The sequence below is a fragment of the Cygnus atratus genome, chromosome 4, assembly GCF_013377495.2.
Source record: "Cygnus atratus isolate AKBS03 ecotype Queensland, Australia chromosome 4, CAtr_DNAZoo_HiC_assembly, whole genome shotgun sequence".
Lineage (NCBI taxonomy): Eukaryota > Metazoa > Chordata > Aves > Anseriformes > Anatidae > Cygnus > Cygnus atratus.
This window is the reverse complement of record NC_066365.1, coordinates 56,193,808-56,218,983: the sequence shown is the minus strand read 5'-3', so window position 1 is coordinate 56,218,983 and position 25,176 is coordinate 56,193,808.

Here is a 25,176-nt window from a genome sequence, read left to right as displayed (position 1 = left end):
CTGTTGCCTCTCGTCCTGTCCCTGGGCACAACTGAAAAGAGACTGGCTCCATCCTCTTGACACTCTCCCCTCAGATATTTGTACACATTAATGAGGTCTCCCCTCAGTCTTCTCTTTTCCAGGCTAAACAGGCCCAGTTCTTTCAGCCTTTCCTCATATGACAGGTGCTCTAGTCCTCTAATCATCCTAGTAGCCTTCCTCTGAACTCGCTCCAGTAGTTCCATGTCCCTCTTGTACTGGGGAGCCCAGAACTGGACACAATACTCCAGGTGTGGCCTCACCAGGGCTGAGTAGAGGGGGAGGATCACCTCCCTTGACCTGCTGGCAACAGTCTTCTGAATGCAGCCGAGGATACCATTGGCCTTCTTGTCCACAAGGGCACATTGATGACTCATGGTCAGCCTGCTGTCCACCAGGGCACCCAGGTCCCTCTCTGCAGAGCTGCACTCCAGCAGGTCACCCTTCAGCCTGTACTGGTGCTTGGGGTTATTCCTCCCTAGGTGCAGGACCTTGCACTTGCCCTTGTTGAACTTCATGAGGTTCCTCTCGGCCCAACCCTCCAGCCTGTCGAGGTCCCTTTGAATGGCAGCACAGTCCTCTGGGGTATCAGCCATTCCTCCCAGCTTTGTGTCATCAGCAAACTTGCTGAGGGTGCTCTCTGTTCCATCATCCAGGTCACTGATGAATAAGTTGAACAACACTGGACCCAGTTCTGACCCTTGGGGGATACTGCTAGCTACAGGCCTCCAAATAGATTCTACACCACTAAGCACAACTCTCTGGGCTCTGTTGTCCAGACAATTGCCAATCCACCTCACCGTCCACTCACCTAGGCTTCACTTCCTGAGCTTGTTTATGAGTATGTTATGGGAGACAGTGTCAAAATCCTAGCTGAAGTCAAGGTAGACCACATGATCTATTAGAATTATTATTCACTGAATAATAATTGAAACTGATCTATTAGAATTATTATTCATTCTCTTCTATTCCATATTTACGCTTTTTTTTTTTTAAACTTAATTCTTTAAGACCCATCTTGAACCTCTGGGATGCTTTATGTATTTATTTATTTGCATTTTTTTCATCACTTTCAAGTTCAAACAAATCTTGGATTTGGTTATCCATAGCACGTATATGTTGCATGACACTACAAGTAAATGCATATGCATTGCAATAAGATGAATTTTCTTTATTCATAGCATTCAGTATTTCTATTTATACATAAAAGATTTGAATGAAAAAAACAATGGTAACTTACGAACTCCTGTCACCACAGAACATAGACAATGCTCACAGAACCATGTATTTCTAATATAGACAGAATGCAATATCATATCATAAAAAATCTTTGAAAAAAAATCTAAAACATTTTATGATGTTATTAGCAATGTTAATGAACATGATGCTACCCTGGTGCTCTAAATATAATCTCCCTTCACTGTTTTTGTGCTACTAGATAGAGAATAAAAAAAATGAAATAGTTGAGAGTCAATTATAAAAATAGATAGGTAGACTGTGCTAAGAAAATGCAGGAAAATGTATTTGAGTAGATCCAAAGACTGAAAAGATGGAAAGCATCTACATCTTGCACCTTGTTGCAAAGGGAAGGAAGAAGTCCTTATTAGTGATGTGACAGATGTCCTGGCACATTTCAGGATGGTGCAGTGAATCCTTCCCAGACCTGAGCAGCAGACACCAATGGCCTCAGGATCTGAGGAGTGTGGGCAGTGTGAGTAAAACATCACCAGAGAATGGAGAGGATACTAGAAAAGTTTTTATGTAATAGTTTCAACTGTTTTATTGAGAGTTGTTTATATTGATTTGGGCAGCAGATATATATTACTAGCAATGGCACTAATGACTCAGACTTTAAGTTTGTTCAAACATTAACTGGAAATGTTTTAACGTTTGTAAATAACAGTCAATTCTAACATTAAGTTATAATATAACTAGTAAGTCAGAATTCTAACACTTTTAGAATTTACTGTGAGATTGTAACAATAAATTCTTGGCTTCATTTATGAGACGTTTTTCTATTTTTGTGCTAAGATTTTTAGTTCAACTTTTTACATAAATAGAAGGACATTGAGATTATCATCTTTAGATTACACATTAAAAAGGTCTAATGGAGTGGTGTATTGGGTTTATGTGGAAAGGTTTTGGTAGCAAGGGGGCTGCAGGGCTGGCTTCTGTGAGAAGAGTCCAGAAGTCGCCCCATGTTAGATCAGAGCCAGTTCCAGCCTGCTCCAAAAGGGATCCACCACTGGCCAGAGCTGAGCCAATAAGGTGTCTTTAGCTTGCTTTTAGATTCTCACTGCTCTGCTTTGTTAGTAATAGGCAATATGTTATTTTAATCTCCCTATGCTCAGCCTGTTTTGCCCATGACAATAAGTGGTGAGTGATCTCCCTGTACTCATTTCAACCTGTGAGCCATTTTTTTTTTTTTTCATCATATTTTCTCCCCTACCATAGGAGGTGGGGGAATGAGAGACTGGTTGTGGTGGAGTTCAGCTTTTCAGCTGGGTAAAACCACCACAGGTGAATCCCAATATATAAATATTCAGCTCTTCAACTGTCATATGTTCACTGATGAATTTTATCTACATCCTGCCATTTGCAAGGATTGTTCTACAAAACTTATTAAAACTGACTAGATGTCTCTGTGACCTATACAGCAGTTTTAACATCATTTGAACCCCTCATAGAAAAGGACAAAGGGAATATTGAAAATATAGAATAAAAAAAATATCGTTTTTTAAAGTTTTGGGAAGATGAAAAACTATATTGAGTTTCAATTAAAGAGAAGAAGACGATTCCCTAAACAAAATGAGAAGATGGGCTGTCAGCTTTGCCAGCTGATCATTTGCACCTGGCTGAAAATATGTTGATACAGAACAGATGGCAGTTAATGCAACATTTGACCATATTAGACGTTGACTGCAATAAAATATTTTCTTCATGACATCAAGTTAATAGCTTCATTGCATTTGAGATAAGGGCCATAATGTTAAAGAAATTAATTTACATAATAAAAAACAAAACAAACAAACAAAAAACTATCTATGTATATCTTTCCTTTACTGGAGATCACAAAGCATTCATCAGTCATCAAAATGCAGACATTGAATAAGGCTACTAAGGATGACTACTTCATGTATCAAGAGAGCCTTGGTTTTCCATGCAAACAATTTATTACATTATTGTAAGATAGAAAAGCAGCATAACTTTAAGTTTTGATTTATTTTATTTTTTCCTGATTCTACTGGGCCTGGTTGGGATGGAATTAATATTCTTCATAGCAGTCTACTTGGTGCTGTGTTTTACATTTGTGATCAAAACAGTATTGATAACACACCAGTGTTTTAACAGTTGTTGTTGAACAGTGCTTGCACAGTAAAGGCTGTTGGGTTCTCACTCCAACCCCCAACACAGGCTATACTCTGAGAATGGGCAAGAGGCTGGGAAGGAACATAGTTGGGACAGGTGACACAAACTACCCAAAGGGATGTTCTATACTATTTGATGTCATGCCCAGTAATAAGACATGGGGGTGGAAGGAGTGCAGGTGGTAAACAAGGAAGGCTGCTTTTCCAACGTAGCCTTTGCTCAGAGACTAGTCAGAAATCAATCTGCTTGTAGCAGGTGGTGAGTGATTACCTTTACATTTCTTGTTTGTCTGTTCATTTTTTTCCTGCACTTATTAAAATGTCTTTATCTCAACCCATGACTTTTTCTTGCTTTTGCCGTTCTGATTCTCTCCTCCTATTCTTCTGGAATAGGTGGTTGAGTGAATGGTTGGTGGATACGTAGTTGTTATGGTTAACCCACAATACTAATCAGACATATATCTTTCCATATTTCCTGCACCAATGTAAGATTTTTTTAATGCTATTTTTCTACACTTTTTTTTTATTATTATTATTATGGCTGAGTGTGAAAAGATACAGTAAAACATAAGAAGGTCTCGTTTGGAGTACTTATTATTTCTTTTTGCTTGCTGACATACGAGTGAAATGAAAAAAAAATGAAATAGCTACATGTTAAGTTAGAATATAAAGTACAAAATTATAATCTTTGAAAATTATGAAATACAGAGCAAATGCCTAGTGGGTATATACAGTGTGGTAAATAATTGTATCATCAATTTAATATATTGCAGTGAGTAATAATGTAGTATGCACTAACTAGAACAGATACCATATATTCTGTTTTTTCCAACTTTATTCCTTCAGTTCTTCCTATTATTGCCTCAGCCAAAATTTTAAATGTGAAGAGGAAAATGCTCTCTACAGCAGAACTGAAAGTCAGTTGTTTGGACTTTGTTTTTAAACTCTGATGCAATACCTTGTATGAGAAAATAATTTGTTTAATTTCATATATTTAAGTTAATTATATGACACTAGTAGAGCTCAGTATAACATATTCAGTAGCCCAGTAAAAATCAATGCAAGTTCAAGAAACGTATGAAGAATTCCATCCCTCTGTATCAAAATGGAATAAAAGTACAAATACAATTTTCTCTTGGAATAATCCAGGTATTTTGTTTCTCTGCCTGAAATTCTTAAGTCCTGATCCATAAATTGCTAAATCAGTGACTTCCTTTTAAAAATCTTTGAACTGCTTCTCTCCCTCATGCAACGTCTCTCCTGAAGTAAACCCAGTGGATGCATAACACGTAATGGCAGTTCTTTGACAACTGTTTCATGTGTCATATGTAAGAAGAATCTTCTTTTACACATTGCTTCCTATGTTAACAGGCAAGAATGACAATAAATCAAGTTTCAGTTTTGCAATAAATTAAATCAACAAAGGAGTGCTCATTTTCTAGAGATTCTAGGGCTTGCTTATTCTAATTTGACAGGTGAGGTAGTGTGAATTGGTAACTGGGTGAAAAGTTTGAACAGGGTAGGAATAAAAGCAATGTATTCTCATTCTGTTTACAGATAATTTATAGGTTATTTTTTCCTTCAAGAAAATGTTGTTTGATCAGAAAATTATGCCTAATCAAAATTGAAATTGAAACTTCTCAGGAGAATTACAATTAAATTTTAATTAAGATTAAGTTTCAAAGAGGTAAAGATGAGTCCATATATTTATGGTTTAAATGGTTTAAATATGCAGTTTTCCCCATCACTTTTAAAAAATCTAATCATTGTGCTACTGGCTATGTAGCATGTAGTAAGCATGTTTTATCATTTACAAGTATCTTAGGACAAGGTTTCTCCTTTGGTGCAGAACTGAAATGGCTGTGAGCTCCCCAAAACTTCTGACTGCAGAAAAGCAATTTCTGAACAAACCACGTTTTATGCTTTCATATGGACTTTGTGCCTGCGGTAACAACCTTCTAGGCCTGACCATTCAGCCAGTTTTCAACTCTCCTCACTGTCCACTAACCTAACTCATACTTTGTCAGTTTGTCAATGAGGAATGCCAAAGACTTTACTAAGTCAAGGTAAGTAACACCCACTGTTTTCCCTTTGTTCACTAAGCTAGTCACCTCAGAAGGCTACCAGCTTAATTAAAAAGTTTTTCTCCTTTCTTTGTAAATCCGTGCTGACTACTCATAATCACCTTCTTGTACTTCACATACACGGAAATACTTTCCAGCAGGGTTATCTCCAATGCTTTCCCAGGAACTGAGGTGAGGTTGACTGGCCTGCAATTCTATGCTTCTTCATTCTTGCATAGGAAGAAGAAAGATAGGACTGATGTTTGCTCTCTTCCAGTGTTCTGGAATCTCTCCCAGTCCCCATGGTCTTTCCAAGGTAATTGGAGTGACCTCACAATGACATCTGCCAGCCTCCTCAGAACTTGTGGGTCTGTCAGGCCCCTTGGATTTACAAATATCCAGTTCATTTAAGGTTCCCTAATCTGGTCCTCTCCTACCAAGGATTTCTAACCTAAACGTCCCTTGGTACAACTTGACTCTCTTCCCTCTTGTCCTATCACTAGTTATTTGCAAGAAGAGGCTCAACCTCAGCTCACCACCACTTCCTTTCGGGTAGTTGTAGAGAGCAGTAAGGTCTTCCCTGAGTGTCCTCTTCTCCAGACTAAACAACCCCAGTTACCTCAGGTGCTCCTCATGGGTCTTGTGTTTCAGGCCTTTCACCAGCTTCATAGCCCTTCTTTGGACATGCTCCAGTGCCTCAATGTCCTCCTTGTACTGAGGGGCCCAAAACAGAACACAATAGTCGGGGTGTGGCCTCAGCAGAGCAGAGTACAGGGGGATGATCACCTCCCTGGTGCTGCTGGCTACACTATTCCTGATACAAGCCAGGATGCCGTTGGCCTTCTTGGCCACCTGGGCACACTGCCAGCTCATGTTCAGGCAAGCATTGACCAACACCACCAGATCCTTTTCCTCTGCACAGCTTTCCAGCCACTCTGCCCCAAGCCTGTAGCATCGCATGGGGTTGTTGTGACCAAAGTGCAGGACCTGGCACTTAGACATGTTGAACCTCATCCCATTGGCCTCTGTCCACTGATCTAACCTGTCCAGGTCCCTCTGCAGGGCCTTCCTACCCTCCCACAGATCAACACTTCCACCCAACTTGGTGTCATCTGCAAACTTACTGAGGGTGCACTCAATTCCCTCATTTAAATATCAATAAAATCAATAATAATAATAATAATAATAATAATAAATATCAATAAAATCAATAAAGATATTAAAGATGATGGACCCCAATACTGACCCCTGGGGAACAAATTTCCCTGGGGAATATCAACGGATTCCCCTGGATCGCTCTTTTTTCTCTAGGGCCATATCCCATGGCATTCTTCCAAACAGATCTCTGAAGAGGTTGAAGTCAGCACTCCTAAAATCCAGAGTTAGGTTCCTGTTTTTTATGCTGCTCCCTCCTGTTATTATCCTGAGCTTCACTCCTGTTATTATCCTGAGCTTCACCTCATTGTTCATGTAATATAGCCTGTATGGTATGTTTACATCCCACCCGTTTTGAAGTTCATTTATTTATTATTTTAAACTATTCTCTATAATGGAAGAATAATAATAATAATTTTGTACTTCACTTTTTATTCATAGAATTAATATTCAGCTAGCTTTATGTGTTTCATTCAATTCGCTTTTAGATTTTTAAGGCTTTACCAGAATCCGCAATATTCTTAAAAATGTAGCAGTCAGAGGTGGGCTGTGATTAATCAATAAGAGTTTCAAAGTAAACACTTTTTTTCAGAAAAATAAAAGTAATTGAGAGAAGTTAATTTAAGTGGAAGTAGGACAGTATCTTAGATTGCCTAGTGACTGGTATAAGACACAACATAAATAGCCTAATAATAAACTAAGTTTGAAAATGATTATCAGAGATATGATAGATGTTCTGAAGGTGTTTTTAAACTCAGAAACAAACACTTGAGTTAGTATTTTTTTTCTCAAACGTAATAAAATCACTTACGTCCACTAAAAATCTGACTGATTTTCTTTTTCCTTTCAGAGTATAAGTAATGTGGAAATCCTGGTCTGATTTCTACGAATGCTTACCACTGATATCAACGGAACCACGATTTTAACTCTCACTCTAACTCTGAAGCTGTAGTTAACCACATGTAGACAATGTAGACAATAGGGTTATATTAACAACACTACCTTATAGTTTCCACTAAAAAAATATTCTTCATTTATTATCTTATCCATTTCATATACTTCTTGAGGGCCGCTGAGCTGGTTTATTTCACTTCTGCAAGTATCCCAGTTCATAGTGCTGTTTAAGTAATAATGAAGAGATTCTTTAGTGGGATCATGGCTGCAACCAAAGCCTAGGTTAGTCATACAATGAAAGCGGTTTGAAAAGAATCTTGGAAAATCTAATTAAAAGAAAGTTCTGGAAGATGATTTTTTTTACGTTGAGGACTGTACTGTCCTCAAACTGCACAAATAGGAGGGATTAGTGGTACTAGTTGCTACGCATTTATTGAATTTTTATGGACTCTTTCCTTCCTTTGAACTTCAGCACAAATAAAATATGCAGGGTGAATTTTTCAGTACCAGGCATTCCTCATATGTTTCCTACTCTGTTCCAGACTGTTTATAATTTTTTTTTAAAGAAATGAGACTAGTGAAACTATATTGTTTTGGTCATTGTTTCTTGACAGCTTCTCAGTATTTCATGACATTTACATGTTTGGTGGTTTTACTCAGCTGGGCAGCTGAGCTCCACCACAACTGCTCTCTCATTCCTCAGTCTCCCAGATGTTGTGCAGCAGTTTTTTTCCCTTTCTTAAATCTGCTCTCACAGAGGTGCAAACAACATTGCTTATTGGTTTGGCTGTGGGCAGCAGCGGGTCCCTTTGGAGCCATCTGATACTGGGCTTTATCTAACATGGGGCAGCTTCTGGGCTCTTCTCACAGAGCCCATCCTCACAACCTCCCTGCTACCAAGTTCTTGTCATGTAAACCCAATACAACATATCATCTACAGTCTTGTGAAAGATACTTGAAATTTAACAATGAATGTGGATTTTAATTCGAACATTTTTTTTTCTAGCTTCGAAGACTGAAAAAAAAAAAAAGAAAAAAGTTTATTGCTATTAAAAGATCGCAGTGACTTCCTTTTATTCTTTACTGGTACTCAAGAGCCAGGGAGAAGAAAGCTTTCAATTTCAAATGTAATGGGAGGAAAACAACCACTAGGACATAAAAAATAAAAATAAAGAAATAAATAAAAGGGACAAGATATCTGTGGTTGCTTATAAAGAAAGGAGTTGAGTAAAGTTGAACTTATTGTTAAAAACACTAGGAGCATTTAGGAGAGAACAAACTGTATATAGTTATAAAAAGAGACTGAGACTGAGAACCAAGGCCAGAAGGAAAGAGAACTGGAAACATGAGAGAGAATGAGTAGGAGATAAATGGATTCTTTGGGGGAACTACAGATGCTAACAATATTACATAACACCCTTTTCACACCATTAGGGTGAAGCTACTCACCTCGGGAACCAGAGGAGCCATGGAAGGCTAAATAATATACCAGGAAAAAAGGAGTAGAATCTAAGATATATTTATTGATATTATTACTACTGATGTCACTTTGTGTGGAACTATTTTTTTCTCTATATTAATTATGCCTGTACTAATAATGATTCTTGGATTAGACTGTTAATATTCAATTATTTTAATATGTTTGGGTTGATCAATGAGGTTTGCTTTCCTGTGCCCATGAGCAAGATTTTGACCATAAAAAATGGACGAGATTAAAATATGGCTAAAAAGTTTTTCACCAGCAGGTGTGCTTGTGTGTTAGGAACACTGAATAATGGGCTAATAATTCATAGCTCATTACCTCTTTCTTGTTAGTTTGTTTGTATTTGATTTTTTTTCCTGTGGTCTTCATTGAAAAGGATAGCTCAGACTCATTCAGTGAGACAAATAGAGCCTTTGGGAGCTAAAGGTTTGATAAAGTCTAAATACACGCATATGTAAATCACAGCTCTTTTCTACCACCCACAATACCAACAATAGTTAGTTTACTCCAACTATTTCTGTCTACAACACTAATCTTGAAGGCTATTTCATTTTAAAGCTATAAGGTATATACTCAAAATCAATCTAGATACTTCTCTGGATCATTCTGTAAACTGGGTAAGGGATGAGAAGAGTTGTGAACTACCACTCTGGATCTAATGACCTAGCTAAATGCATTACTAATTACAAAACTGAAGAAAAACCTTGCAGATATATTCAGTATTTATGTTTATTTCAGCATGTTTCAGGAGCTGACAATTAAAGCTGCTACAATTAGAAAGACAATTGGCAGAAAGCTAGGAATAATTTGTAACATTCATGAGAATTTCAAAGAAGTTGTGCACTCAGATGCACTCAAGCAGGAAAAATTACAGTTTTGTTTTCCATTTCTTTATTGAATAGATTGGCTGATAGAAACAACTGCATAAAAAAGTACGTTATTCCTCCATGAGCACAATCATTGCAATATTTAATGCAGGAATGATCCTATACTTTCACTGCAAGCATTTTTCAAATGTCTAGGTTAGGTCCTACAATTGCAGTAGACTGAAAAGGGTTCCTAACTTTTTTTACTTTGGAGGAATTACAGCTTTCTTTGCTTTCCACACTTTTATTGACAAAAATGAATATGCCCAGACTGGAGAGAAATTGAATACTTTTTTTTTTTTTCTATTCACTCCTCTTCTCCTTAGGTGACAGTAGAAAAACATTTAATTTTTATTTAATGAGCCTTTTCATATTCTAGTCTTCATACACAAACCACAGCTTTTCATGCCAGGAGGGGGAAAAAACAACACATTTACTTGGAAAAGTAAAGTGCAGTGTCTGCTATGTTGGATAAAAGAGATAAGGCAGTGTTGCTTTTCAATGACTTTAAAGGCTTCCGTGAGACCTAGTAAAGAGGGAATGGGCTGAGTTAATTGCAAAGGAAAATATTCTGTGCTAATAAAAATTTGAGTAACTACAATGATTTCAATGGTTTTTAGTTCACCACTGAAATTCTACCTGCACATGGCAGGATCCAGCAGAAGAGAAATCAATGTCTTAGCTAAAATCTACATGTAAGGGAAGAATTTAAATAGCTCAGCAAAAAGAAGGCCATTTAGTAGCATCCAATTCCTAGCATGATTCAGGCCAGGGATGATTTCTAACTTCTAACATAGCTTGGTTGTGATAACTCTGTTTTGGAGGATAAGAGAACTGATTAGTATGGATAATCCTCTATCCTCTCTATCCTCTGTTTTGTTGCTTCTTTTTATTGTTGGTGTTTTTATTTATTAATTTTATTTATTTATTTATTTATTTATTTTCACTAGATAGAGATTCTGGGATTATTAGATATAGCTACTATGATCTGTTTACATTTGGGTCCTATATATTACTCTCTAAATTCACCATCTTCACTCTTTTGTGCTAGTAAAATATGCACAATCAAAATCCAATTTTATTTTAATTTAAAGGAGGAAGAAAAGTACTTGATTGTGCCATATATATTGGAGATATATGCAGGCCTCCAGAAATGTATTTTTAAAACATTTTTGAGAATTTGGCTCACAATTGATCAAATTAATGTAAGGTGCATCTTCATGCTAAATTTACTGATTACCTCACCTAATGCTTTACAATGATGTGGTTGATTCAGTACATAGATGTGCCATTTGAGATGTCTTAAGGTTTTTGAGACACCTGTGTGGGAATGGCTAATATGACACAAAATCTATAGGAGGCCCTTGCCCTTTTGGACCATTAGGTATTTACAGGATATTGAACAACATCTCAGATGGTACTAGATGTCTGTGATTGAATGATTGATCTGTACCTTTTGATAATACAATCATTAGTGTACCATCCAGTTGATCTGATATTTATGTCCACTTAGTGGAATATCTCCTTAGATCCCATTACTGTATTGACCAACAGATCATGGTAGGAGCTTGGATAGCGCATAGAGACACCTAACTGAGGTGTCTTAATCTGGATCCAAATAACAAGTGTACTGTTTTATGTAGTTGTATACCACTGTATACAGAACTGTTTTACTTGTTCCAGTATATGTTATCAGCTCACAGTGAATTCAAGCTAATGTGACTTCTTGTAAGGTACAATTAGAAATTTAAAGTTACGTGACCTTACATTTTCTGTGTGTACCAGTACATACAACTTCAGCTGCTGAAGCTATAACAACTTGAATGTGAGCCAGTACTCTCACTGTTCTCCAAACAGTCTGTAAATAGGACTCCAATGGTTTTATATTGGCCTTCTGTGCAAAGTAGAATTTCAGAAAATAGAAATACTTATCACTTTCATAGTGAAACAATTTATGCAAGAGTCTTAGGACAGTTGCAAATGGTAATTAATGAATCATCTAGTTCTTGCAAGCTTTTCATCTAACCACTAGTCAATACTCTCTCTCCTAGAGAAAGTAATTTGTGGATTTTTGTGAATTCATTTCAAGTCCCCACAACAGGATTCCAATAACAGCTACTCAGATATAATTTGAAAGGAATTCCATTGAGAATTACACATTTCTTTTGTTTAATGGCTCATCTGTGTGTTTTTGACTTTTATGATGAACAATGAAATAGAGATAATACAGGGTCATAGCATGGTAGTCCACACTGTGCAGCTGCACTGCATAAAAAGTTGTTACTAAAAGTAATTATTTTTATGAAGAAAGAAGCTTGTCCTTCGACAGTTGCATTGATATATAGCCTAGACACAGACAAGCAAAACAGAAACTGAATACAAAAAAGTCTTCCTGAGCCCAAACTGTTTGAAGTCAGCAAATGAAGACTACTTTTCCCTTTATAAAATTGCTTTTATAAAGATCTGCAGAATCTACAGCATTGGGTGTCTTGCACTTCATTATGTTTTCATGACATGAGAACAGGTTTTCGGATTCTTGGACATGTTTTCAAAACATTGATAGAACTGAATACTGGTACCTACACCAGGTACTTATGCCAGGACAGACCCAAAAGTAGATCACCAACTTTTATTGTTAGCATTCCTCAAAGAAAGTGTCTGTATTTAAATGAATTTTGCCCTAAGTAGGGCAGCTAATAAGAAATAAAAATAATCATTTAATAGCAGATAGAGCATGGCACCATAGATTAATATAGGCCTCACAGATCCTAAAAATAGAGGTTAACATAGAGACTTGGCTCCAGAAGTGCATGTCACGGAAAAGCAACATTGCATTAAACATTTTGTTATGGACAACATAAGATGTGCAGGGAACACACCTTACATGTAAAGCTAAGAATTTATTGTTAATCTAATTAAAGTCTTATCTGTATAATCGAAATACAACAAGAAGTTATTAACAGTCCAGTTATAATAACAGCAGCACTCATAGTCTGAATTGTCTAACAAACACAGAAAAAAAATAAAAATCAATAATAATGCAGTTGCTATATGAAATCTTCCTAGCATCTATATGTTTTAGTTGGTGTCATTTCCCTCTTTTAGTGTATGTTTGGGCTCTAAGACCAGTGGTAACAACCTTCCTCCAGCAGAGTGGAGCAAGAGGTTCAGAGTTAGAGTTCATCACCAGAAATCTCATAATGGTGGTGGGGAACTTTTCTTTTTGGTTTTGATTCACTTTATACAGTAAGGTGCCTTCTTTCCAGTTCCCAGCTAAGTTTTGTCCATTGTCACTTAGACAGGAGAGTTAAACAATAGACTCTTCTAGCACTGCTTGACATGTATGTACCTTGGTGGCTACATAGATTGTGTTTAGTGGTTTTGTTTAGAGGGCTAAGTTAAAATAAATAAATAAATAAATTAGGCCATCTGCTAGACAATTTTTACTAAAGTTGTAAGAAGCCAAAAACCCTTCAGTCCAAGATAAGCCCTGACAAGTTCTGATAGCTCAATACAAAGCTTGTGGAACCTAAAATGGCAGAAATCTTATTTAATGGACAACCATAGTTTATACCTAAGCTTCCCATGAAGTCAGTGGATAAAATTTGGTGGTTCAAGGGGATAATCCACAGCAGATGAAGAAAATTAGATATACCTGAAAAGTGATATGCAAAAATCTATGTACTGAGCTGGCAAATAGAAAATGTGATTGTATCCTCCTTGGGTACTAGGCTTTGTTTACACAGTCACATTACAAGTTACTGCTTGGACTGTTCTGCTAGGAAACGCATAAGCGCAAGGTTCTCTATACTAGATTATACAGGTTAAGTTTAGCAACAATCAGATCTAAAATGTAAGTAAGAGTCTAGGAAATTCCTGGAGTGTGTCAAGGATCATTTCTCAACACAGGTGATAAAGGAGCAAACAAGGGAAAGTGCCCCACTTGACCTGTTGTTTACAAACAGGGAAGGACTTGTGGGTGTGATGTGATAGTCAGAGGCTGCTTTGGGCACAGTGATCAAGAAATAAGAGAGTTTTTGATCATAGATGAAGTAAGGAAGGTGGTTATGAGAACCACTATCTTGGATTTCCAGAGGCCTATTTAGAGTTGGTTGACAGAGTCTCTTGGGAGGTGGTTCTGAAAGGTAAAGAAGCCCAGAATGGCTGGGTCGTCTTCAAGACCGGATTCTAAGGTTTTTAGAGCTATAGAAGAAGGCTTTCCCAATGTGCCAAAAGCTGTACTGGTGGAGGAAAAGACCAGCCCGGCTAACCAGAGTTTCTTCTGGAATTCAGGAAGAAAAAGGGTTTATGAGCTCTGGAAGAAGGTGCAGGAGGACTATATCAAGCTGTGCAGAGAGAAAATTGGAAGGACAAAGCCCAACTGGAACTCATTTTGGCTACCGTAAAAGACTATAAAAATGCTTTTATAAATACATCAATAGCAATAGGAGGATTAAGAAGACGAATCCTTCATTGGATATCAGGTAAAATGTAGTGATGAAAGATGAAGATAAGGCTGAGGTACTTAATGCCTTTTTTTTTTTCTTTCCCTTCAGCCTTTATCAGAAAGACCAATTGTTTTCAGGGTACCCAGCCACCTGAGTTGGAAGATGATGACAGGGAACAAGATGAAACCCCTGTAAGTGACCTCCTCTGTGTTTTGAGTGTTCATAAGTTTATGGGGATGGACAGGATTGATTAAAGGGTATTGAAGAAGCTGGTGGAAGCACTCAGCAAGCCACTTCAATAACTGACCAGCAATCCCAGCTGACAGGGGATATCCCAGTTGACTGGAGGTTAGTGAATGTGACTCCAATCTACAAGAAGGGTAGGAAGGAGGATCCAGTGAATTACAGGCCTGCCAGTCTTACTTCAGTCCCAGGGAAGGTTATGGTGCAGATCATCTTGAGTACCATCACATGGTACGTATGGGACCATCAAGTGATCAGAAGCAGCCAGCATAGGTTTATGAAGGGCAGGTCCTGCCTGACTAACCTGATCTCCTTCTATGACAAAATGAATCACTTAGTAGATGAGGGGAATTATGTGGATGTTTTTCACCATGATTCTGATATAGCATTTGACACTATCTCCCACAGCATTCCCTAGGAGAAACTGTCTACTCATGGCTTGGACAGGTGTATGGTTCAGTGGGTGAAGAACTGGCTGGATAGCTGGGCTCAAAGAGTCAGAGTGAATGGAATTCAATCCAGGCCATCACCAGTGGCATCCCCTAGGGGATCCGTCTTGTCAGTCTTATCAGATATATTGATAAGGGCATTGAACGCATCCTCAGTAAATTTGCAGACAATACCAAGTTAGGTGGGACTGTCAAACTGCTTAAGGGTAGGAAAGGTTTGCAGAGGGATCGGTATAGGCTAGATTCATGGGCCAAATCCAATCTCCTTTATCTCTCATATAGCACCACTGCTGTTTGTAAAGAAGACTTCTCAGAGTCTGAAATTTACCCTTCTGATCACTTAAAACTGTCATCTTAGGGCTACAGCTTTTGGTATAAACTTATATGAACTCTTGATGTGGCATATTTACCTACATATATGGTTTCTGTAAGGATTAAATTTATTCTGTTTTGTCTTTCTGTTGGCTCAAAACTTCTCCCAACTTCAAGTGCCTTAGGCTCTTAAATTTCTTCATCTCATGGAAAGACCAGAGAAATTTTCTTTTCCTATGAATGTCCTCTCACATATGTTGATCATGGAATCTGATGAACAACTTTCCAATGTGGTAAACTATGCCATGTATTTTTTAAACCACAAAGATATTGAAGGTTTCACAGAAATACTTACAAGTAGAAGCTTGTGCTGTCCTCTATTCTGATGCACAATCTGCAACAGCAGCCACGATCTGTGTACTATGGACTGCTCAAACACATTCTTTATAAATCTGATGCTGTTTCTGTCGGCTCTCACATACAATAATGTTTCAGAGGGTGCCTCGTTAAGCAGTCTTTCATCTGTTTTCTTAAGTGTCTTTGCCAGAAACAGTATTCCCAAGTCAGTGCAAGGACATTTAGAATCTCTTCTTGTAGTAAGAACCAAGAGGAAAAGTCTTCTTCCTGTTAAACTCAGTCTTAACCAGTTCTCCATGAAAAGATTTTGTGTATGTATGCAGAAGATTTTATTTGTGTAAGCAAAGAAAAACTGTGCATACATTCCCTTTCTATAGTAGAAGTTAGTTCTTGCTTGATATAAATATGGAAGTAAAAGAATTACTCAGGAGGCACCGATAGACACCATTTTAAATAATCATCAGAATGGCTAACAAAAATGAATTTTTCAGTCTTATAAAATAGAATAATTTTAAATGTGTTACTTGAACTGAATATCTTGTTGCATTGCCATCTGAAACTTCAGATCAGAGTACACTCTGGCACACATGGAAAAGCAACTGAGCCAATGTCCCTGCAGCATGGAAAAAGGGAGAAAGATCATTAATACCCTTCACCTATTTTGTTCTGAAAATGCATGCTATCACATCTATCAATGGCTGTTATTGACAAAGTTATAGAACTTTGCAATAAAACCAGAAGGTTTGAATGATCTGAATAATTACTTCAGTTGATCAGGAAAGAGGGAAAAGCTATTTTTAAATAAACTGAGGAAATAATATGCTTTTAACATAAAAATGCTAATAAGGGAAGAAAGAAGTGAGCTGCTTAAATGTTGGGACAGAACTGGGTAAAGAGCCTGGGAAACAATTCTCTCTCAAGCTGCATGAAGAACAACAACAACAAAAAAATCATGCAAATCTGCTTGACTCACCCCAAATGCTTCTGACTGGAAGGGTTTGTTAAGAATAAATCAGTGTTCTCATTCATATTGTAACATGAAAAAGAATTAAAGACCAATGGAAAACAACCTGACATGCACACTGTGCTGTTTTTACCCTGCTATGCAGCTGAGCTCCACCACAACTGCTCACTCCCCCTCCTCAAAGACAGAGGGGGAGAAAATACAATGAAAAGGGCTCAAGGGTTGAGATAAGGACAGGGAGATCCCTCACCAGTTATCATCACAGGCAAAACAGACTCAGCATAGGGAAATTAAGATTATTTATTGCCTGTATTTATTACATTTATATTAAACATTGCTAGCAGACTAGCACAATAAGAAACTAAACTAAAAACACCTTCCCCCCATCCACCCTCTTCTACATCTTCCCCTCAAATAATGCAGGGAAACAGGGAATGGGGGTTTTGGTCAGTCCCTAACGCTTTGTCTCTGCCACTCCTTCACAGTCACACTCTGCCCCTGCTCCATGTGGGGTCCCTCCCACGGATGCCGTCCTTCCCGAACTGAGCCTGCGGGGGCTGCCCACAGGGAGCAGCTCTTCAAGAACTGCTCGAACATGTGTCTGTACCATGGGGTCCAACCCCCGGGAGCAAGCTGCTCCAGCACAGGTCCCCCACGGGCGGCAGCTCCCCCCAGACCCCCTGCTCCTGCGTGGGCTCCTCTCCATGGGCTGCAGCTCCGTCCCAGGGCCTGCTCTTGCGGGGCTCTCCATGGGCCGCAGCCTCCTCCAGGCCACATCCACCTGCTCCACCGGGGGCTCCTCCACGGGCTGCAGCGTGGAGATCTGCTCCATGTGGGACCCATGGGCTGCAGGGGGGCAGCCTGCTCCACCAGGAGCCTCTCCACAGGCTGGAGGGGAACTTCTGCTCCGTGCCTGGAGCACCACCTGCCCGGAGCACCACCTGCCCAGAGCACCTCCTGCCCTCCTTCTGCACTGACCTTGGTGTCTTCAGGGCTGTTTCTCTCACGTTTTCTCAGTCCTCTCTTTTCCAGCCACTGTGGCACTGCATTTTTTTCCCCTCTCTTAAATTTTCCTAGGGGCACAACCAACATCACTCACTGGCTTGGCTCTGGCCAGCAGTGAGTCCCTTTTGGAGCCAGCTGGAACTGGCTCTGACATGGGGCAGTTGCTGGATTCTTCTCTCAGAGGCCAGCCCTGCAGCCACCCACTACCAAAACTTTGCCCTGTAAACCCAAAACACATACCTGCTATCAAATACCCTATATTAAGATTAAAGATCATTGAATTTAAGACCTGTTACAACTGCCCACATGAGCATTTGCAATATAAACCTAATGCATACAATGTATTGAATTCACCCTTGAATTCACCTAAACCATGGATATGAGAAAGTGTTATGGGGAACAATTCTAGTTCGAGTATTTATTTATTTATTTATTGTCCTAAGTTAGCAATGTTTGACAAGAAATGTACAAACTAGTTTAGAAAAGATAATTTGGAATAGGAAAAAAAGAAGTGATGGGAAGGTTTCTGTTGTGACTTATAAAATGCTAGTCCAGCTGTGAAGTTTCTATGTGTTTTACATGGTTATTATCAGCTGCAGTCATTGATTCTATGACAGCATTTGTGCTCCACAAGAATTTGACCTGTCCTCTGTGTTAAACTACTTAAAACTTAAACTACTTAACTACTTGTTAAACCATACTTTAATTTTTCAGTAAGACATGCATGAGTCCATCAATAATCACCTTAGCTCTGAAAAAGAACACTTAAGGTGTTGTCAAGGAAGAGGCCCCAAACTAGTGGCAAACAGGCTTCTACTTAAAACAAAGAAAAATAAACAAACAACAAATTATTTTAGAAATTTGCACACACATCAAAACAAGCAAACAGAAAAAAAAACCACAACCACACAACAACAACAACAACAACAAAACCTCTATGTAATTCTGTAAGAACATAGCTTTTCCAATAGAATCATAAACATTTTTGTGTGGAAATACTTAATTTCTGAATTTGATCCCATCAGTACTCAAGAATTTATAATTCCATACAGATTTTCTGCTACCACACACAAATGGATATGGATATTACTGGTATAACTCTGGCAGGCAGCTAAGCATCACAGTCTCTCACACACTCTCCCCAGATGGGATGGTAGAGAGAATCAGAAAGGTAAAATTTCAAGAACTCATGGGTTGAGATAAAGACAGTTTAGTAGGTAAAGCAAAAGCTGCATGTACAAGCAAAGAAAAACAAGGAATTAATTCACAACTCCATCACTCTGAAGGTGTTGTTCTCACCACCACCACCACCACCCACCCCCTTCCTTCTTTACCACAGCTTTTATTACTGAGAATGATATTACATGGTATGAATTACCTCTTTGGTCCATTTGGGTGACCTGCCCTGTCTGTGTCCCCTTCCAACTTCTTGTACACCCCTAGCCTCCTTGCTGGCAGGACAGCACAAGAAGCAGAAAAGTCCTTGGCTCTGTGTAAGCACTGCTCTGCAGCATCTAAAAACATCGGTGTGTTATCACCAATGTTTTCATCAAAAATCCCAAACCCAGCACTGTGTGAGCCTCTACCAAGAAAATTAACTCTATCCCAGCCCAAACCATGACAATTACCAATGTGTTATTATTAAAATAACTTATTATAAGAAATTAAATCTTGATTCTAACATACTTGGACTTCATGAACAATATACTGCCCCTTCATACATTTGCTAAATCTATTTGAAGTATACTAGAAGTACTTCCACATAAATGTTTTCAGGCATGAAATAGAATCATGCATTTTTAAACAGACTGCTTTCTAACAAATTTGTTTCAGAATATGCACATAATTAGAGTCACAGCTCTGCATAGTAGTCAGCATTATATCATTATTTTCCAACCAGCACTTTCTAAACAAAATGTACATTCCATTTCAAAATTTTGCTTGTGATCACTCAAAAAGAAGAGATATTTGTCAGAGACATTTTATTGATTAATATATCAGACTGATCAAAGAATCAAGTTGACAGTAAGATTGTTTTTTCTCCATATAATTTGATTAAAAGAATAGAATTTTAGAAACAACTGGAACTGTCATTATGTATCAGGTAAGATGCTGCATTTGTCTTGTTCTGGCAACATGAACTTATCAAGAGTTCAGTGTATTTTTTTTTTTTTCTGAAGCTCTGTTACACAGCAGATGGGATGTCTAACATCCTTTTCTATTTAAAACATGCAAGTTCTAATCAACAAGAGGTTTTAGAATGTTAAACCAGCCAGCCATAAGAAATGTGTCACACAGTTTGCTGTCATCCTAATTAATTAGATTGCATTATTTGTTGTCCCCAATGAACTCAGATGAGCTCAATGACTGATAATAGCTTCATTCTTTTCAGGGATTTTCTTTTAATTTTATTCACTTTGATTTAAGAGAGAATGTTTAGAGGAAAAAAACAAAAAACAACAACAACAACAAAAACTACCACTAAGTAGGGTTATTCAGAAATATGTACTTGTGACTTATTAATATAAGTGAACATTTGGCCTGTTACTAAGGTCGTTTTAATTTTAAATCTTCCAGGCTAATGTTTCTTGAATAATTACTATTTCAGTAATTATCTTGCACTTTTGTAGTGCATTTCTGGACATGTCTTGTAATAGAGTTCTTGCCCTTCAGACTCTAAGAAAGACTCAATAAAATTATGTGAACATTGTTTATAATAACAGACAAAATCTAAGGGTTGACATAATACAAATCAATGTTAAATAAAAAAGTTAATCATCTGTTTTCAGTCAGAAAAACATAGCTAATTTCCTTTTGTTGCTTACTGTTCACATTTACACTAGAACAAATAGGCTTGATGAACACAAAATTAAATGATAATTTATTGACATAATAGAGGACTAATCTTATAACGTCTTTCTCTTGGTGAAGAAAATTGAAAGTAGGTCAATGAAAAATCTGTAGATAGTAGAGGAAATAACAGGACTTTAATAAAGAAAATGGCAGTTTAGTTACTGGTCACGATTAATTAAATTTCTTTATTTTTGGTAAAAATATTGAATTTAAGTAAGGGATTAAATTTGTGGAAGAAAGGAAACAGGAAATTAAATAGGCTGTTACTGGAAAGGGACGTTGCCACATGCAAGAGTATTTTCTTCAAAATAAACGTGCCATTTATGAATTTCTAGGTGTTTGAATTTTATTATTTATGATGTGTTAATTTTTGTCTGTGTACATACTGTCCTGCCATTTTTATCACTGTCATTCAGAAAAGAAAAGAAAAGAAAAGAAAAGAAAAGAAAAGAAAAGAGAAAAGAAAAGAAAAGAAAAGAAAAGAAAAGAAAAGAAAAGAAAAGAAAAGAAAAGAAAAGAAAAGAAAAAAAAAAAAGAAAAGAAAAGGAAAAAAGAGAAAAGAAAAGAAAAGAAAAGGCATTTACATTTGCATTTGTAAATACTCACATCTTTTTACTAAAAAAAATACCCACATCTTTTTACTACAAAAGTGCATTCTGGTGCACTTATGAATATTGAAATACAAATAGTCTTACATAAAACATCAAAATATCAAGAGAGTTTTAAACTAATCGATAACCTTTTTGTTGATAGCTTCTACATCTACAGCAGTAAATGTGAAGAAAGTGAGTGTAAGAGCAAATATCTTTCTGAACTTAAATAGCTACACTTCATACTTTTTAATGCATCATTCCTTTATAAGGAGTTCAGTCTTACACATCATATCTTAGCAACATGTTCGTAAAGTACCCATGAAGGAATGTTTATTCTTGTTTAATATGCTTGATAGTTTTATTGGGTCTTGCTGGTAAGAAAAACAACTACTCAAATTTTATGAGTAGAATAATAAGTAGATTTTTTTTTTCTTTCCCTGAGGAATCTACAGAAAAGATTCTCTTCTTCAGGCATCCAGTTAGCCTTCTCTGTACTCTGTGACCTCTTGGGGTCACATACTGAAAACTTTATATAGGGTTCAATCTGAAGGCATACTTATCTTTAATAAACTTCTCATCAAATTCCTATTCTTTTGATAATTATTTTTGCAACCTTATTTTTGTGTTATATTTAGCTGAACCTGATTATCTTTCTATTTTCCTTTTGTTTAGAAGCAGAAGAGTGTTTTTGAAGAGTGTTTTAAAGCTTGCATTATTCTTTTATTCTCTGTCCTTATAGTCTCCTTGATTTTTTCAAGTTTTTGGTAGTCTATTACTGTGGTTGATGATAGTATATTTTTAATAGCATATGCTTTCTATGGGATATTAGATGAAATGATGTAGAGATTCTACAGTACAAATAATGCAACTCACTTATTTGACTTTGCATTTATTAGCCTATAACATCATTTGTCCATTGACTCAATATAATCTGAATAGCATTTCAGTGTTAATTTGTAAGCTTTTATTGTAACTTTTTCTGTGACATAGAATTTTAGTAAGTTTCTACCTAAAAGATATATCATTCTAAATGGTTTACTCTTTTCTGCTTTCTATCTTTTTCTCTGTTCCAACTATTTTTTTTTTCTTTACTCTACTTAAGCCAGTTTATCTTGGATTCCACTTCTTCTTTTAGTCCTTAGTGGCCTGTTCAGAAAGTAAAACACATTTGTAACCTTTATTGAAAAACTTCAATGAAAGAGTAGGACATGTTTGGAAGTTATAGATCAAGATTAAGTGAATTTCACTATATGCAACTCCTCTTTCTATCGGACATGATCACTGATGTTGATAATTTCCTCATTTCACATATAATGCCACTGCTTTTGTTTCTCAGGTATTCAAAATATTAAAATAAAATAATCAGGCCAGTTTTTCAAAGAATACTTGTACAAACAGTTGTAAACTTGTAAATCAGTTTAACGTTTGGCTTAAGAACTTTGAAATATGTTAAGAAATATGTTAAGAACTTTGAAATATGTTTAAAAATGATAGATACTCCCAGGACATTTTTTGTGAAAAGCTTAAATAAACATATGTCCGATGGAGAAGTTATCTTCAGCATAAATTGTCATGAAATATAAAACATCTGTAAATATTTTTATTGTATTTCACTTGGGAAGATCTTTAAAAAAAAAAAAAAAGAGGAGAAAAAACGTCCTACATCAAAAACTTCAGATGTGGGTCAACCAAAATCTTTTATAAAGTCATGAGAATTTCTAGCTGATTCATTAGCAGCAATATTAAAATTTGCAAGGAAATGGTAGTGATGTGCCACAGGATGCATTCCCCAGCAGGCATTAGAACAGCTGTCCCTGCCAAGGCAGAGTCTCCAGCCCAGAGAGGGCTTTGGATCATGGATGCAGTTCTGCAAGTCCCACACTGCAGGGAGTGCCTGAGGCCTCTCAGTCTGAGGCTGAGAGACAGCTTCTGTAGGAGGTGTACTGATGCTGAAAAAAGATGTGTCACCAAGTGGAGGAGTTGCATGAAATCAGCAGGCTGTAAAATATTGGAGAGGGAATATTAGAAAGACCTTTCCAGATATACAAGATCTTTAAGAGCTCCAGATGCCAACTACAATGAAGACACAGGATGAGACTGACGCAGAAAAGCAGTAAGTGCAAACATCTGGGAAGGTGAAGGAAGGAAGCTGGTGATTTCTGTCATTCAAAGAATGATCCACGTGAAGGCTTGCAGCTATAGTGCAGGTTCACTGCCCTCAATGCTGAGGAGTTTCTAGTGAAGCATCTGAGCCGACTGATCCAGAGTCATAGCGGAGCCCCAGGAAGAGTCATAGTAATGGGCAACTCCCCGTTACAAGGGAAGAAGGCACCCATCTACAAACCTGGCATGTCATCTAGAGAAATTTTCTGCTTGCTGAGGTATGGGCTGTTATGGAGAGAGACTGCTGATGCTTGTCCAACTATTATTCCCTAATGTTCTTCTTGGAGGCACCAATGCTACTGCCAGTGGATACTTGACCCAAGTGATAGAGGAACCAATGAGGAGAGGTGCTCTGCTGGACCTCATCATACTCATAAACATAGAATCACTGGGGATGTGAAGGTTGAAGGTAGCCTTCACTACAGAGACACTATCTGAGCATGCAGAGATACACTTAGGAAAGTCAAACTCCACCTGGAGATGAATCTAGCAAGGGATTTTAGAGGAAAGAAGGGCTTCTGTAAGTATATAAGTGGCAAAAGGAAGACAAAGGAAAATGTCCCATTGCTGAAGGGGACAGGGGCCCTGATGATGCAAGACACGGAAAAGTCTGAGGGACACAATGCCTTCATTGCTCCAGTCATTAGTAGAAAGACTGGTCATTAGAAATCTAAGGATCCAGAAGCCTGGGGGAAATTGTGGGAGAGGGAAGACCTGTCCTTGGTTTCAGGGTATCATATTAGTTAATACTTAAGCAAACTAGTCAGAGGCAAGTCCATGGGCCCTAATGGGACAGACACAACAATTTCTGGTATTGATTGATGTACATTTAAGGTCACTGTCAATAATCTTTGAAAAACTATGGCAACTGGGAGAGGTGCCTGAAAACTAGAGGAAAGCAAATGTCACTCCTATCTTCAAGGACAAGAAGGAAGACTCAGGCAGCTACAGGCTGGTCAGCCTCACCTCTGTCCCTGGGAGAATGATGAGCAGCTAATCCTGGAAACCATTTCCAGACACACGAAGGACAAGAAGGTGATACGGAGTAGTCAGTATGGATTTACCAAGGGAAGTCATGATTAGCAAACTTGATAACATTCTACACTGAAATGACTGCCTTGGTAGATGAAGGGAAAGTAGATATTGTCTACCTTGATTTCAGAAAGCTTTTTGACACTGTCTCCCATAAGGTCCTCATAAAGAAGCTGCTGAAGTATGGGCTGGATAGGCAGACAGTGAGGTGGATTGAAAGCTGGCCGAACGGGTGAACTCAGAAGGTTGTGGTCAATGATATGAAATCTAGGTGGAGGGCAGTAACTAGTGATGTACCCCAGGGGTCAATATTGTGTTCCAATATCGTTTAATATCTTTATTGACAGTCTAGGTGATGGGTCAGAGTGTACCCTCAGCAAGTCTGCAGATGACACAGAAGTGGGAACTGTGGCTGATACGCCAGAGGGTTGTGCTGCTGTCCAGAGGGACCTCAACAGGCTGGAGAGGTGTGCTGGCGGAAACCTAATGAAGTTCAACAAGAAGTTCAAAGTCCTCTGCCTGAGGAGAAATAATCCCATGTACCAAAATATGGTGGGGGCCAACTATTTGGAAAGCAGCTTTTCAGGGAACAGGGGAGCCTTTTGGGTGTCCTGTATGGTATGAAGTTGAACATGAGTCTGCAATGTACACATGCCATAGGTAAGGCTAGTATCCTGGCCTGCGTTATGCAAAGTATTGCCAGCACCATTTGAGGGAAGTAAACCTTCCCATTTATGCAGCACTGGTGAGGCTACACTTGGGAGTACTGGTTTCAGTTCTGAGCTTCTCAGTAGAAGAAAGACATGGAGTTACTGGAGACAGTCCAGCAAATTGTCATTAAGATAGTCATCTGGAGCATCTCTCCTATGAGGAAAGGCTGAGAGAGCTGGGAATTGTTATCCTGGACATG